At 47.9% G+C, this 17,973-nt stretch overlaps 1 long non-coding RNA gene across 1 annotated transcript in view; it reads right to left on the reverse strand.

The window, feature by feature from the left end:
* LOC119970708 overlaps nucleotides 1-17,973 on the reverse strand; it is a 45,836-nt gene that overhangs the window by 4,787 nt on the left and 23,076 nt on the right. The window contains exons 5-6 of the long non-coding RNA XR_005461663.1: nucleotides 12,414-12,584; nucleotides 7,333-7,402 (exon numbers count right to left, since the gene is read on the reverse strand). This is a non-coding gene — a long non-coding RNA (uncharacterized LOC119970708). The remainder of the gene's footprint in view (nucleotides 1-7,332; nucleotides 7,403-12,413; nucleotides 12,585-17,973) is intronic.

The following is a 17,973-nucleotide window of genomic DNA, read 5'->3' on the forward strand; positions in this document are numbered from 1 at the left end:
CCTCAACAGGCTCTCAATGAGCTCCTTACTGCTTCAAATTAACCTCATTGCAGAATCAAGAGGTAAGGGTCTCCCCTCCCACCTCCCCCGCCCCACTCAAATAAAACTCGGCGGTAGAAAGAAGACCGATGGGAATCCAGTATGTCCCAGCGACTATATTTTGAACGCCTGCCTGCCCAGTACTGGATTCCAGTGGGACCTAAATATCTGCCCAAAGAGTCAGAACAATGAGCCAAGAAGCCTTTTCCTGTGCGTGTCACTCTCTGATTCGAAGCTGCGACTGATGGATACTGGAGTTCGAAAACTTTTCAGTTGTCACTATTGGGATTTTTTTTGCTACAAACTGCTGTGCGTTTACGAAGCCAAGGCTGAATTTCTTATCAGATTGCTGGAGGCCAAGACTTTTGATACTTGATTTGGGATCCTGTGGCTCAAAGGAATATTTAAACTGCTTTCACCCTGCTGGCATGCTGAGTGAAGATGTGGACAACTTGGTGGAGTTTGGGGAAAACTACAAGCAGCAGGACTGATCTCTGCTGATCATGTTCGCCCTGATCATAAATGATCAGGCCTGACTGCTGCTGACTTTATGATCATTCAAAACTGACTGAAGCTTTGAACCAAGCCGAACGCCTCAAAGTAAAATCACAATATTAGTCAGGATCGTGTCGCTGGCATTTTGTCAGAAGCTGTTACGACTGAAGCTTATTGCAAAGCTTCTGCCTGACAGTGGATATTATATGCAGAGCGCATCTAGAGCCCCAGAACATTTGCCTAGTTTGCGCAGAACTGAAGGAATAATCATTCATGATTCAATTTTGAAGCTTTGCGTCTTGCGTCCATCAGGACAGATATTCAACTAAACAAAAGCTTGCGGGGCAGCCATTCCCTGGCTCCTTCCTCATGATAATGCCTTGAACAGTCAGAGTCGACCTGCCTGGTTTGAATTTAAGCAAAAGCTTGGCAATTAACTGATTCCTGGTGCATTCGTCATGGCAGCATCTCTACCAATCAGAGCCCACATGCCAACCATGTCAGCACTCACTTCGTATGCAGTTGTTCCTTTTAGATTTGGCATTCTTGCATATCTGGTCCTGGTAAGTTCAAGACAAAAAGTTTCGACAGCATGTCTCTTTTTTTCAGCAATACCCAAATTCTCTACTACCAAGTAATTATTAAAAAATAACACTTCTTGCAATGAATTGCAAGCACAATGGATCTTCAATGTTTTGCTTCTTATTCTTGAAATCGTGAATTCTTTTAAAAGAATCTAGACGTGCTTACAGATGGTTAGAAGGATAAGGAATATTTCCCTATTACTAGTACATCTAATGTTAAAATTTGATCCAGTGTGACAGTGTAATTTATTCTTTGTGCTTTAAATGTGGCACGATGATTCCTCATATGGCATATGTGAAGAATACCACTCGTGACACACAAAAGTTGGCAGCTTATAGTAGGAACACATGTGGCTGCACAATCTGCTTCAACACTTGCTTAAAACACCGTCTGAATTGTTTCCATCCACTATATCCTGCTGGACATAGAAGAAATAGGAGCAGGAGTAGACCATTCAGCCCTTCGAGCCCACTCCGCCATCCAATGGGATCATGGCTTACCTTCTCCTTCAACACCATTTTGGTGACCACAGGGAGGTCCGAAGTGAGTGGTTAAAGAAAAACTAGTTTTATTGCAAAGTAATAATCAGTACCCAGCCGGGTCTAAGGTGCCGGTTCCAAGTCCGGACAACTTTTATAGCAAAGTCCTGTCCACGGGCTCCCTGCCTCTCAGCGAAGGAGCTCGTACTCAACAAGGCTCATGGGGAGACTGATTGCTCCGACCCTGTACATCTTATAGAATCATGGAATCCCCACAGTTCAGAAGGAGGTCATCAAATCTACACCGACCCTCTGAAAGGGCACCTTACCTGAGCCCAGAACCCACACTATCCCCGTAACTCCACCTAGGACTACTTTAGCATGGCCAAAGCACCTAACCTGCACATCTTTGGACTGTGGGAAGAAACCGGAGCACCCGGAGGAAACCCACGCAGACGGGGAAGAAATGTAAACTCCACACAGTCACCCGAGGTCGGAGTCGAACCCGGGTCCCGGCAGCTGTGAGGCAGCAGTGTGGATTGTCACAACTACTTTCCCGCACTCAGTTGTTGAACATGTCTTGGACACGCTCCATGATGGAGCCTCCACAGCCCTCTGGGATAGAGGATTCCAAAGATTCACCACCCCTTGAATGAAGAAATTCTTCCTCATCACAGTCCTAAACGACCTTCCGCACATTCTGAGAGTGTGTCCCCGATCCTCGATCCTCCACCCACTACAAGAAAACCCTTCCTGTGTTTACCCCCTTGAACCCTTTAAGTATTATGTATGTTTCTATGAGTAATTCCAATTGTCCACATAGACCCCACACAGAGCTGTCTTCAGGCACAGAGCTCCCACCCAGAGCAATATTCAGTCACACAGAGCCCACTCAGAGCAGTCTTCAGTCTCACAGCTCCCACACAGAGCCGTCTTCAGTCACACACTCCCACACAGAGCAGTCTTCAGGCACAGAGTTCCCACCCAGAGCAATACACAGAGCCCACACAGAGCTGTCTTCAGTCTCACACTCCCACACAGAGATGTCTTCAGTCACACAGCTCCCACACAGAGTAGTCTTCAGTCACACACTCCCACACAGAGCCGTCTTCAATCACACAGACCCCACACAGAGCAGTTGTCAGTCACACAGACCCCACACAGAGCAATATTCAGTCACACAGCTCCCACACAGAGCCGTCTTCAATCACACAGACCCCACACAGAGCAGTTGTCAGTCACACAGACCCCACACAGAGCAATATTCAGTCACACAGCTCCCACACAGAGCCGTCTTCAATCACACAGACCCCACACAGAGCAGTTGTCAGTCACACAGCTCCCACACAGAGCCGTCTTCAATCGCACAGACCCCACACAGAGCAGTTGTCAGTCACACAGCTCCCACACAGAGCAGTCGTCAGTCACACAGACCCCACACAGAGCAATATTCAGTCACACAGCTCCCACACAGAGCCGACTTCAATCACAGAGACCCCACACAGAGCAGTCGTCAGTCACACAGACCCACACAGAGCAGTCGTCAGTCACACATTCCCACACAGAGCCGTCTTCAATCACACAGACCATACACAGAGCAGTCTCCAGTCACACAGACCCCACACAGAGCAGTCTCCAGTCACACAGCTACTACACAGAGCCGTCTTCAGTCACACAGCTACTACACAGAGCCGTCTTCAGTCACACAGATACTACACAGAGCTGTCTTCAGTCACACATTCCCACACAGAGCCGTCTTCAATCACACAGACCATACACAGAGCAGTCTCCAGTCACACAGACCCCACACAGAGCAGTCTCCAGTCACACAGCTACTACACAGAGCCGTCTTCAGTCACACAGCTACTACACAGAGCTGTCTTCAGTCACACATTCCCACACAGAGCAGTCTCCCGTCACACAGCTCCCTCAGAGCAGTCTTCAGTCACACAGCTACTACACAGAGCTGTCTTCAGTCACACAGCTACTACACAGAGCTGTCTTCAGTCACACAGCTACTACACAGAGCTGTCTTCAGTCACACAGCTACTACACAGAGCTGTCTTCAGTCACACATTCCCACATCGAACAGTCTTCAGTCACACATTCCCACACAGAGCAGTCTTCAGTCACACAGCTACTACACAGAGCTGTCTTCAGTCACACATTCCCACATCAAACAGTCTTCAGTCACACATTCCCACACAGAGCAGTCTTCAGTCACACAGCTACTACACAGAGCTGTCTTCAGTCAGACATTCCCACACAGAGCTGTCTTCAGTCACACATTCCCACACAGAGCAGTCTTCAGTCACACAGCTACTACACAGAGCTGTCTTCAGTCACACATTCCCACACAGAGCAGTCTTCAGTCACACAGCTACTACACAGAGCTGTCTTCAGTCACACAGCTACTACACAGAGCTGTCTTCAGTCACACTCTCCCACACAGAGCCGTCTTCAGTCACACAGACCCCACACAGAGCAGTTGTCAGTCACACAGCTACTACACAGAGCTGTCTTCAGTCACACATTCCCACACAGAGCTGTCTTCAGTCACACATTCCCACACAGAGCAGTCTTCAGTCACACAGCTACTACACAGCTGTCTTCAGTCACACATTCCCACACAGAGCTGTCTTCAGTCACACATTCCCACACAGAGCAGTCTTCAGTCACACAGCTACTACACAGAGCCGTCTTCAGTCACACTCTCCCACACAGAACAGTCTTCAGTTACATAGTCTGCCACAAAATTCCCACATTCTTCAAGGAACTGCCTCCTCTCCTTCTAAACTGCCTACCCCCTCCCCACCTCCACGCTCTGTCTGCATTGGACCTGACATCCGGCGGATTCCTGCCTCCACCCACACTGACTCCCAAACGAAAGTGAACCGGCACGCTGGCACAATGGTGAGAAATGCTGCTTCGCAGCTCCAGGGTGCCTTGTTCAATTCCAGCATTAGCTGACTGTCTGTGCGGAGTCTACATTCTCCCGTGTCTGCGTGGGTTTCCTCTGGGTGCTCCAGTTTCCTTCCACAGTCCAAAGGTGTGCGGGCTTGTTTAGCACAGTGGGCTAAACAGCTGGCTTGTAAAGCAGAACGAGGCCAGCAGCATGGCTTCAGTTCCCGTACCAGCCTCCCCGAACAGGCACCGGAATGTGGCGACTAGGGGCTTTTCACAGTAACTTCATTTGAAGCCTACTTGTGACAATAAACGATTTTCATTTCAGGTTCGGTGGATTGGCCATACTAAATTACCCCTTAGTGTCCAGAAGGTTAGGTGGGGTTACTGGGTTCTGGGGATAGGGTGGAGGTGTGGGATTAAGTAAGGTGCTCTTTCCAAAGGCCGGTGCAGACTCGATGGGTCGAATGGCCTCCTGCTGCTCAGTAAATTCTATGATAACACACTGGGCAGTGCTTTATTGGCTACCCAGCTCAATATTGTGTTAACAAACTGATCGCAGGCAAAGGCGCGTTTCACCTCTGCACCTGTCCGCTCTGACTTCGGGTCCCAGGTTCGATTCCCGGCTTGGTTCACTGTCTGTGTGGAGTCGGCATGTTCTCCCTGTGTTTCCTCAGGGTGCTCCGGTTTCCTCCCACAAGTTCCGAAAGACGTGCTGTTAGGTAATTTGGACATTTAAAATTCTCCCTCTGTGCACCGAACAGGTGCCGGAATGTGGCGACTGGGTGCTTTTCACAGTAAGTTCGTAAGCTTACTTGTGACAATAAAGATTATAATTATTATGTGAGATTCATGAACAGGTCCTGAGCACAAAAATCAACTCAACAGCCTTTTGGCTGCTCTCTGGATTTTCCGATCCCAAAAGCAGCAATTCTGGCTGCGGGCTGGAATTGAAATTCCCGTCTCAAGGCTAACTCTCAGTTCTGGTCGCCTCATTTTAGAAAGGATGTGGAAGCTTTGGAAAAGGTGCAAAGGAGATTCATCAGGCTGTTGCCTGGAATGCAGACTAGGGGCGCGATTCTCCGCAAATGCGGAGAGTCGTGAAGGCTGCCGTGAAACTGGCCGTGTTTCACGGCAGCCTCCACGCCCCTCCCGGGACCCGATTCTGCTCCCCGGTCGGGGCTAGCAGTGGGGCCCCGTGAACCTCGGCATCGCAGGCTTAGCGAACTTCGCTAAGCCCGCACGCCAAGGGTAACGGTGGCTGACGCGCACGATGACGTCAGCCGCGCATGCGCGGATTGGACGGCTCCAACCCGCGCATGCGCGGATGACGTCATCACGCATATGCGTCAACCCGCGCATGCGCAGGCCGTTATGCCCCTCAGCCACCTCGCGGACTGATCCAGCGGGGCGGCGGAGGAACAAAGAGTGCGTGGGGTTCGGACCCGCTGCCCGCGATCGGGGGCCACCGATCACGGGCCCATGCCACCCTTGGCACGGCCGTGCCAATCGGTGCCATGGTTCTCGAGAACGGCACTTGGCGGCCGTTTTCAGGAACGGTGAGAGCAGGTGTGTTGGAGTTCGTGAAAACGGCCGTAAAAGCCTGGGAACTCGGCCCATCGGCTAGGGGAGAATCGCTGCTCGCTGTAAAAAGACGGCGAGCAGCGATTCGTGTCGTGGGGTGGCCGTGGGGGGGGGGGGGGGGGAGACTAGCGGGAGGTCAGGAAAAATGTCAGGAAGGCCCTCCCGCTATTCTCTGACCCGTCGTGGGGGGCGGAGAATCACGCCCCAGGTCTTACGAGGAAAGGTTGAGGGTGCTCGGCCTTTTCTCATTAGAACGGAGAAGGATGAGGGGCGACTTGATAGTGGTTTATACGATTATCAGGGGAATAAATAGAGTAGACAGTCAGATACTTTTTCCCCGGGTGGAACAAACCATTACAAGGGAACATAAATTTAAGGTGAATGGTGGAAGATGTAGGGGGGATGTCAGAGGTAGGTTCTTTACCCAGAGAGTAGTGGGGGCATGGAATGCACTGCCTGTGGAATTAGTTGAGTTGGAAACATTAGGGACCTTCAAGTGGCTATTGGATAGTTACATGGATTATGGTAGAATGATGGGGTCTAGATTAATTTGTTCTTAATCTAGGACAAAAGTTCGGCACAACATCGTGGGCTGAAGGGCCTGTTCTCAATTTCTAATACCCATCTTGTTGCATTAACTTTCCCTTCCCAAGGTCAACACCTCCACCCTATCTCCATAACACAGTAACCCCACCCAACAGTCAGGTCAATTTTGGACACTAAGGGCAATTTATCATGGCCAATCTACCTAACCTGCACATCTTTGGACTGTAGGAGGAAACCGGAGCACCCGGAGGAAACCCACGCACACACGGGGAGGATGTGCAGACTCCACACAGACAGTGGCCCAAGCCGGAATCGAACCTGGGACCCTGGAGCTGTGAAGCAATTGTGCTATCCACATTCTATATTCTCCAAGGGCTCTGCTGTACTCTTGGCGGCCTATCTTTTGGTGCAATATCAAATCCTGGTCTGGCATCTCAGGTGGTAGTATTTTGAAGAACCGTAGGGGTGTATTGCTAGTATCCTGACCAAAACCTCTCCTTCCATCAAAATGATAATTGATTATCTGGTCTTTATCACATTGCAGTTTGTGTGGGTTAGCTGTATTCAAACTGACTACTGTGATTCCTCCGTTCCCACAGTAACCACATTTCAAACGTATTTTACTGGCTGTGAAACACTTTGGGATATTCTGAGGCAGGGAAAGGTGCTATATAAATGCAAGATTTTCTTTCTTTCTTACCTGTCCTAATATCTTCTCATGTGGTTTGTTGTTAAATGTTGTCTGATAATGTTGCCGCCTTCTCGCCTTTCTGATATGTGAAATAAATGCAACATGTTGTACAGAAAAAACAATAATTAAACTGAAAACAAAGCACACAACGTTCTTCCACAAAATTAATTCTCCAACATTTACCTCTAGTGGTTTTACAATCTCAAGGTCCTCCTTGAAACCTGTGGCCCCAGAATTATTTAGGGTCGATATCATTCACTCCCATAAAAGCTGATTCCTTCATTTCTTCTCCTCTCTTCCTCAATCTTGACAAGCCTCTTAATGTATTTGTAAAACAACCTTATTTCACTCATTTTTACTCACATTCATTCACCATTTCTAATACCCATCTTGCTGCATTAATTTTCACTTGTACTCGCTCACCATTTCTAATCTCTATCGTTTTTTTCTCCACTGTTTATCAGTGTTGCGTCTTTCATTGTTACCATCTGCCCTGTATGCACTGCATGACTCATTTTACTTTCAATTTTGACCTAATTTATTTTATCCATTATTGGAATGACATTTTTCTGTCCATCTCTTGTTTAAAAATTTCTGTATTTCCAATTGCTGATCCATGGTCCCATTTGTCATTGTTCCTTTAATTTAATCAGACCAAAGTTGTCTTTTCATCTCAGTGAAGTTTACCTCTCTGACTCTCACTTTTTATTGACTTCACTAGTTTCTCTACCATCCTTGCACTAAACCTAAAGATATGGTGGGCTCCGCTTTTCAAAGTTTTCACTGCTTTTGGTCACCTCAGGCCACCCTATTACCTATAACACAACACATCAAACAATGCTTTCTACTTTCTCAATATTGAGTGAAAACGCAATCCAGAACACACTGCAAAACAATCCTTCCCTTACTCATCACCAACATTTCACCCATACCAATCTAATTTTGGACAATCGAAATCTCTCACAATGGGAACCATTGATAATAATTGACAACTCCCACCCTACATTGCTCTATCTCTCCAGCTACCTCTTCTCCTTTAATACCCTCTTCAAAATCCATCTCTTCAACCAAGCTTTTTTACACCAATCCTAATAGTATATTTACCAAATAATGGCTGTTACATTTTTAAAAGCAATGTAAATGCAAGTTACCATTAATACATGTCTCTTTGGCTCATGCTCTAATTTCATTCTCAATTTATTTATCGGATGTGGGCCAGCATTTATTGCCCATCCCGAATTGCCCTTCAACTGAGTGGCTTGCGAAGCCATTTTCTTTTTTAGATCTGGATCTGAAATAACATGTAGGCCAAACCAGGCAGATTTCCTTCCCTAAAGGACGTAGGTGAACCAGATGGGTTTTTGCAACAATGGTTTCATAGTCATCATTAGACTTTTAATTCCAGTGGTGGGATTTGAACTTGGGCACCCAGAGCATTATGCTGGGTCTCTCGAATATTAGCCCAGTGACAATATCACTATGCCACCACCTCCCCTTTACACTGTACTGTGGTCCTGTAATAAACACTCAGGAACCAGACTGACACCTTGCTCTGGCTAAGCCGAAGGGTTCTGTTTGTACCACGTTATTAAATCCTGATGCCTTCAAACTGGAATATTGTCTCCAGTACCTCTTCCTTCCCTATGCTGCTTTTATACTTATGCCCAGGTACAGTCACCTTTCAGTAATTATGATGATACAATTTTCTATTGTGGTGAGTGGGAGGAGGACAAGGAGACTTTCCACTTTAGGAGGAATCAAGAAATGGGGCAAATATTCTAGTTGAAACTTTGTTGGTTAGGTTACAGTTCTAGTTTCTGCTAACATTGATGACCAATGGCTGCTTTGGTGATTGGAAGCCAGTGACCAGCGGCATACCACAGGGATCTCTACTGGGTCCTCTATTGTTTGTCATTTACATAAATAGAGGATTACGTGGGGGGCAGGGGTAGGATCAGTAAATTTGCAGATGACACAATGATTGGCCGGGTGGTTAACAGAGAGGCTGAGTGTCTTGGGCTACAGGAAGGTACAGACGGGATGGTCAAATGGGCAGGAAAGTGCCAGATGGAATTTAACCTTGAAAAGTGTGAGGGGATACACTTTGGAAGGAGTAATGTGACAAGGAGGTATTCAATGAATAGTCTGACACTGGGGAGTTCCGAGGAACAAAGGGGCCTTGGATTGTTTGTCCATAGAATTAGGATTTACAGTGTATAGGAGGCCTTCCATGAACCAACATAAGCAGCCAGTATAATGAAAATTAATAATTTATTTTTTCTTTGATATTAAATATATTCTTGGATGCAATTAAGAGGGGCAACCTGATGCAGTATTGTTAACAGAGCTACAAACAGGTTCCATGCAAAAAAAAGCATTTTTGGTAAGTGTAAATGAATGACTTAACGTTAAATCATCAAAAATGGCTTAAAAAGTATGCTAAACCACTTGCTAGTTTGATTGGTGCACACGAGTCAGTTTCTCAGTAAATTATTTGTTAACATGCAAAAGTACTTTCAAAACATGCCTACTACTGCTTATGTGTCCAAGAAGACAAGCTCAGTCTCAAGCAGACACAGTCACAATGAGTCGAAACTCATTGTTGTCATTATCTCGGTCTGGGGTTGGGATGTCAGTTTTGTGCCCAAAATTCCAGCTGCTGCCGATTTTTAAACCAGCATTAAAGAGCGTGGAAGCTTGATTAGCGCCCGCTGTAGCTTACGCCTGTGCTGCTGCCACCCTCTGTACTGATTTCACCCAGGGTTGTGTTGCTGAAACCAGCTACTCCACTTCAGGATGCTGGGATCCGAGATGAAAACAGAAAATGCTGGTTGGGGTGGCATCTGCGGAGAGAGAAACAATGTTGATAGCTTAGGGCCAGTGGCCCTTCATCGGTTACGATGCTGCTTGACCAGGGCGGCATGGTAGCACAGTGGTTAGCCCTGTTGCTTCACAGCACCAGTTTCGATTCCCGGCCTGGGTCACTGTCTGTGCGGAGTCTGCACGTTCTCCCCGTGTCTGCGTGGGTTTCCTCTGGGTGCTCCGGTTTCCTCCCACGAGTCCCAAAAGACGTGCTGTTAGGTGAATTGGACATTCTGAATTCTCCCTCAGTGGGCCCGAAAAAGCGCCGGAGTGTGGCGTCTAGGGGCTTTCCCCAGTAATTTTGTTGCAGTAAGATTATTATTTCTAGCATTTTCTACTTCCTTTACATTCTGTGCATTGACAGACACGGATTTTCAGCTTGCACCTCCCCCCTCCCTCCATTTATGTCCCTTTTGCAAATCAGATTTAGCACGGGTGCGGGGGGGGGGGGGGGGGGGGGGGATGAAGGGAAGGTCCTTGCAGCATATCTTTTTTTTCTAACCTGTGCTGAACAATGACAAGTTAAAGAAACACACACATAGCAATGTCAACACTGCACTGGAATTAAGTTACAGAAATGCAGCGCCTCCGGCACAGTTACTGATGCAGTTAAAGGGAGAATTTGCTGGAGTTTGCCTCTTTCAATCACTGCAGATTGATCCAGGGGCCAGTGTTGTCACTGACTGGCCACACTGGACAGCAGCCTGGTGCTGAAAGCTGCACGGGCCAACCACACCTGACTGCGGAAGTGCGGCACGAGCCCCCGCCCCCCTGCTCCGATTGGCCGGGCCGCCCGCGAGGAGGCAGAGGGGCTCGGCTGATTGGCCGGAGCCGCTGTCGATCACCCGCGGAGGGGGGCCCCGATCAGGTTTGGTCGACTCGCTGCTGTGTCCAGCGCTGCGGAGGGCTGGAGCTGGCGGAGGCTGCAAGGTGCCACCAACAATGGCACATGCCCAATTCACCCCGCCCAGGGCTGCTGGCGTCCCTTTCCCCAAATAACCTGGCACCGTTGCAGCATGCTTCCAAAGCTGCCATCATGATCGTTGTCTTTACCAAACTGGCATTGGCAGCCCAGGACTCAGTTAACCCCGAACGCTTGAGTTGCAAAATTGCTAAAACGTATTTTATTCCTTGTGTTCATTCATGGGGTGTGGGCTCCGATGGCTCGGCCCAGCATTTATTGCCCATCCCCAGTTGCCCTTCAGATGGTGACGTTGAGCCGCCTCCTTGAACCGCTGCAGTTCATGTATCTGAGCTGTTAGGGGCATTGGGGGAAGGGGGTGGGGGGGGGGGGGGGGGGGGGGGTGGGGGAGGTAGTTCCAGGATTTTATGACCCAGCAAGGAACAGTGGTTTCCAAGTCAGGATGGTGAGTGGCTTGGAGGGGAACTTGCAGGCAGTGGCAGACTTTCGGTGCACCTGGTAGAATCCCTACGGTGCAGAAGGAGGCCATTTGGCCCACTGAGTCTGTACCGATCCTTCAAAAGAGCATTCTACCCATGTCCACTAATTGTCATCCCGCCCTATCCCCATAACCCCATAACCTAACCAGCATATCCCTGGCAATTTATCCCAGCAAATCCATCTAACCCGCACATCTTTGGACTGTGGGAGGAAACTGGAGAACCCAGAGAAATCCCACACAGGCACTGGGAGAACATACAAATTCCACACAGACAGTGACCCAAGGTAAGAATCGAAGTCAGGTCCCTGGGGCTGTGAGGCAGCAGTGCTAACCACTGTACCAAGTTGGTGGTAGAGGATATGGATTTGCAAAGCACTGTTAAAGGAGCTTTGGTGAGTTGCTGCAGTGCATCCTATTGATGGCACACCCGGTGTGTCGGTGGTGGAGGGAATGAATGTTTAAGGTGGTGGATGGGGTGTCAATCAAATGGCTTTTCCCTGGTTGGTGTTGAGCTTCATGAGTGCTGTTGGAGCCGCACCCATCCAGGCAAGTGAAATGAATGAAAATCGCTTATTGTCACGAGTAGGCTTCAATAAAGTTACTGTGAAAAGTCCCTAGTCGCCACATTCCGGTGCCTGTCCGGGGAGGCTGTTACGGGAATCGAACCGTGCTGCTGGCCTGCTTGGTCTGCTTTAAAAGCCAGCGATTTAGCCAAGTGAGCTAAACCAGCCCAAGTTGGATGTGATTGAGTATTCCATCACACTCCTGACTTGTGCCTTGTAGATTGTGGTCAGTCTTTGGGGAGTCAGAAGCTGAATTACTCACCACAGCATTCCTCACCTCCGACCTGTTCTTGTAGCCACCATATTTATATGGCTGGTTCAGTTATTGGGCAGTGGTAACACTCAAGATGTTGGTAGTGGGGAATTCATCCCAGGTGGAAACAAGTTTGTAAACCAGGAAACTGATGTCGTAGCTTCTGTCTGGGGCTTGTTGCTAAAATATTAATGCAGCATGTTAAATAATTCAACTGCCATTCACCCGGAGTTTCATGTTACACTGGGTACAATGAGACTTAGTAAAAGTCAGTTTTTATATCTGTCCTAGACAATTCTTTGGTCAATGGTAATCCCCAGAATGTTAAGAGTGATTTCTCTTGATATTAGCTGAAGGAAAAGACAGATCTGCTCTAAATTGCAACTTGAATCCTTTGAGTTGGGTTACCTACATGGGATACCCACTAGTTCAAGAGATATGTCAGGGTTTAATGACTGAAAGGGTCTGCGCTACAATGGAAAAGTGTCTTGCAAACCAGTTATTTTAAAGCTAAACTTCAGCCCAGAGATAATGCGGAGCCTAAGTAAAAGCAAGCTTAGACCTCACTTTGTGGATTGCGTGCAGTCTCAGACTCCTTATGTTGAAGAGAGTTTAGAGAGGGTAATCCATGGATTCACCTAGATACTCACTAGCATGTGGAAATGCACAGGCTTTAAAACTTAGCTCTTACTCATTAGAACAGCACAAATTACAGTGTGACGTCTGACATGATAGGATTATTGAAAATTATGAAAAAATGAATCAGTGTGGATAGAAGCAGACTGTTTACAGTAGATAAAGGATCATAAATGAGGTGCAAGGTGAACTGCAAGAGATGTTGACCAGAAGGCAGGAGGAGCTCTTTACAAAGGGAACACCTCACGGACGGCCAAATGAGGAGATATTATGACAGGTAAAAAAAACTTTGATGAAAGAAACTTCACTGACAATTTTGTGGGTGGAGGGTATCACTCGTCACCTGTGTTGAGGTTGAAGTTCACAATGGTAAGAAGAATGCTGTGCTAAATGTGCACTCACAATGATGTTACATTGGCAATTCTGGAATATTGATCCAAAGACAATGAAGGGATGGGATATTCTGTCTAAGTCGGAATGGTGTATGATTTAAATAGGAGCCTGTGGTGGTGGTGTGTTGTAGTTCAGACAGGGAGTCCGTGTTCCTGTGGCAATATGTATTTTTTACATACATGTTGTGGTCTGGAGCTATGGATGTTGATGACAGAGATTCCAATTTTTTTCCACCACATAGCTAACCAGGAATCGCACCCACTCTCAGCGCCTGAAATTGGCTTGTATTGAAGGATTTCCAAATTGATGTTCAACCTGCTTGGCCACGTTGCAAATGTATCAAGACTTGGGATGGGATTTGAACTTGGAACCTTGGGCACAGAGACAAAAAAGCTACTATTTTGGGTGACAGTCTTCCCATGATGTTGTGTCTCTTGTCCTTCCTGTTAATAAAAGTTGTGGGGCTGAAAGGTGCTGTCCCTCATGACTTGCTGAGGCACACCATGCAGATCCCACATAATGCAGCCAAATTGCATTCCTGGCGCAGGTTGTGGCGGGGATGCAGATCAAGTGTATAGCTTTTAGCTAGCTGGATAACTCTGAGTTTAAGTATTGCTGCAGCTGCACATGCAGGAAAGTGATAGTTTTTCCATGCTTCTGCCGACAATCCTTGCAGAATACAAGGTGGAGCTGAGCGTATTGCAGAGTTCCCTATCTCTCTTACACACGGTGGGACAATGGTTAGCACTACTGCCTCACAGGACCAGGGACCTGGGTTCATTTCCGGCCTTGGGTGACTGTCTGTGTGGAGTTTGCTCTTTCTCCCCAAGTCTGCGTGGGTTTCCTCTGGGTGCTCCGGTTTCCTCCCACAGTCCAAAGGTTAGATGGATTGGCCATGCTAAATTGCCCCTTAGTGTCCTCAGATGTGCAGGTTAGGTGGGTTTATGGGGATAGGGTGGGGTTTGGGCCTAGGTAGAGTGATCTTTTGGAGGCTCAGTGCAAACGTCAAGGGCCGAATGGCCTTCTGCATTGTAGGGATTCTACTAAAAAAAACATAGGCTGATAGTGGGTCCAGTTAAACCTTTGAATCATTGTTAGCGCTGCCAATCCCCCAAGCTCAGATTTTGATTGTCAGAAGCTCAGCATTGATGGTTCGGATAATGGTCAGGGTGAGGTGAATCGATCTTTTCTTATAACCATCAGTATCCAGTTCGCAAATATAAGATTGCACAAGCTTCACCATTTTATTAAACATATGGTACAGTCTTGGAAGCAATGGTGCGAGGGAAAATGAGCTAAGTAAGATGAGAAAGCTCATTTAAGCGATGTTAGGATGAATTACACATCTGTGATAGGACTGCCATTGGATTGGATTTATTGTCATGTGTAACGAGGTATAGTGAAAAGTATTGTTCTGCGTACAATCCAGACAAATTGTTACATACATGAAAAAACATAGGACATGCATAAATACACAATGTAAATACCTAGACACAGGCATCTGTTGAAGCATATGGAGTGTAGTACCACTCAGAAGAGATATGTGAAGAGATCAGATCAGTCCATAAGAGGGTCATTCCGGAATCTGGTAACAGCGAGGAAGAAGCTATTTTTGAAACTGTTAATGCGTGTTCTCAGACTTTTATATCTCTTGCCCAATGGAAGAAGTTGGTAGAGTGAATAACCCGTATAGGAGGGGTCTTTGATTATGCTGCCCGCTTTTCCAAGGCAGTGGGAGGGGTAGGCAGAGTCAATGGATGGAAGGCGGGTTTGCGTGATGGACTGGGCTGTGTTCACGACTTTCTGTAGTTTCTTTCGATCAGTGTCTTTGTCTTAGAGAATTTATTTTCATCACCTGGCTTAATGAGCTCAGGCGTGAAGGAGACTGATATTGGAGATTTTGTCAGGTCAGCTTTATTCTGCCAACAGTTTTCATGAGAATGAATACGTTCTATATAGTGAAGGGAATTTGGGAAGTTCAAAATACTCCTAATGGCGGGGTTAACACTGCTGTCTCAGTGCCAGGGACCTGGGTTTATTTCCAGCTTGAGTGACTATGTGGAGTTTGCACTTTCTCCCTGCGCCTGCGTGGGTTTCCTTTGGGTGCTCACCCCGCTGTTCTCTCCAACTGTGACAAGAGTTTTAGACATGTCCCGGAAAATTGCAATAAACGATGTACACTTTGTTTCTTCACGGTTCATTTGGCCTTTCCAATGGAGTGGGTGGTCGAGTAGGATATCACCATTGGCGGTTCTATCGCAGATGTGTAATTCATCCTAACATCGCTTAAATGAGCTTTCTCATCTTCCCTAGCTCCTTTTCTCTCGCACCATTGCTTCCAAGACTGTAACATATGTTTAATAAAATGATGAAACTTGTGCAATCTTATATTTGCGAACTGGATACTGATGGTTATAAGAAAAGATTGATTCACCTCACCCTGACCATTATCAGAACCATCAATGCTGAGCCTCTGACAATCAAACTCCGACTCGGGGGATTTGCAGTGCTAACAATGATCCAAAGGTTTAACTGGGCCCACTATGAGCCTATGATTTTTTAAAATAGAATCCCTACAATGCAGAAGGCCATTCAGCCCTTGAAGTTTGCACTGACCCTCCAAAAGATCACTCTACCTAGGCCCAATCCCCCACCCTATCCCCATAAACCCACCTAACCTGCACATCTGAGGACACTAAGGGGCAATTTAGCATGGCCAATCCATCTAACCTGCATATCTTTGGACTGTGGGAGGAAACCGGAGCACCCAGAGGAAACCCACCCAGACATGGGGAGAAAGTGCAAACTCCACACAGACAAGGCCGGAAATGAACCCAGGTCCCTGGTGCTGTGAGGCAGCAGTGCTAACCATTGTCCAACCGTGTGTAAGAGAGATAGGGAACTCTGCAATAAGCTCACCTCCATCTTGTATTCTGTAAGGATTGTCGGCAGAGGCATGGAATAACTATCACTTTCCTGCATGTGCAACTGCAGCAATACTTAAACTCAGAGTTATCCAGCTAGCTAAACGCTATACACTTGGTCTGCATAGGATATCACCCCCCCCCCCCCCCCCCCCCCCCCCCCCGGGCCCTCCACCCCCCACCCCTCCCACTCACACAAATTCTTTCCGATGTTAGGATTCATTGAGAATTCTGGCAGCTCCATCACGGAATCTAGTTGAACTCTGTTCGCCATACATTTAACATGAGAGATCATTTCCATGTAGCTTGCTTGTGCCTGCAGCATCTAAGCATACGAGAGAGGGAGGACATGCTGGCAGGACGAGGCGAAATCAGGCGAGAGGTATCTCATTTGGAGTATTAACAATGGCGCACTCTGGCCCGTTCCTGCCCTTGTTAATATGGGGTTGTAGTGGGATCAAAATGGCAATCAAATCAAAGCAGCAACGTCCCATTGGTTCCTCACGCATTCTGATGTTTTGGGAGGATCGTGATTGAAAGCAGCCAAATGCTTCTGCTGGCAACAGGTGGGATCTCGTTAATAAATGTCACTGGGTCAGAAGATCCAGTTAAAACCCCACATGCCATTTTCTTTCTTCCAATTAAGGAGCAATTTAGCGTAGCCAATCCAACTATTCTGCACATCTTTGGGTTGGGGGTGTGAGACCCACGCAGACACAGCGAGAATGTGCAAACTCTACATGAACACTGACCCTGGGCCAGGCCCTCGGTGCCGTGAGGCAGCAGTGCTAACCACTGTGCCACAATCCCCCCCCCCCCCCCCCCCCCCCCCCCCCCCCCCCCGCCGCCACTTCTGCCTCTGCTTGCATTGCCACTGCCGGTAAGGGATGCCAATCCTCCGCGATTGCCCTGAAGTGACCGGGGATTGAAGATTCATCCTCAGGAATCGTGAGAAACTCGGAGACAAATCGTGGGGCTATTAAGAATAAGGTTTATAGTTTAAAAAAATACTTTGTTATTACTCATAATTCTATGAGAGATAGGAAAATTGACCATTTGACTGTCAGTCAAAAATCATCCAATCCGGTAAAGACGAGCCTGTTTGCTTTCCGACTGACGTGGGGAACCATAAAGATGGATGGGTCAGGTGACTAATGGGACGAGTAGGGGGCGGGGCAAGGAGATCATGTGATGAAACCTCCAGGAATATGTCCAAGCGCAATTGGCAAACTTATGGGGCACCCTCTAATCTTGGCCGGGATTCTCCCCTACCCGGCGGGGCGGGGGGTCTCGGCGTAGCGGAGTGGCGCCAACCACTCTGGCATCGGGCCTCCCCAAAGGTGCGGAATTCTCCGCACCTTTAGGGGCTAGGCCCGCGCCGGAGTGGTTTCCGCTACGTGACTGGCGCCAAAGCAGGCGCCAACGGCTTTTGGCGCTACGCCACCGGCGCAGGACTGGCCGAAAGGCATTCGCCAGTCCGCGCATGCGCCAGTGCATCAGTGGCTGCTCATGTCACCAACGGCGCATGCGCGGTAGGGGGGGTCTCTTCTGCCTCCGCCATGGTGGAGGCCGTGGCGGCGGTGGAAGAAAGAGTGCCCCCACGGCACTGGCCCGCC

The sequence above is a fragment of the Scyliorhinus canicula genome, chromosome 8 (assembly GCF_902713615.1).
Source record: "Scyliorhinus canicula chromosome 8, sScyCan1.1, whole genome shotgun sequence".
Taxonomy (NCBI): domain Eukaryota; kingdom Metazoa; phylum Chordata; class Chondrichthyes; order Carcharhiniformes; family Scyliorhinidae; genus Scyliorhinus; species Scyliorhinus canicula.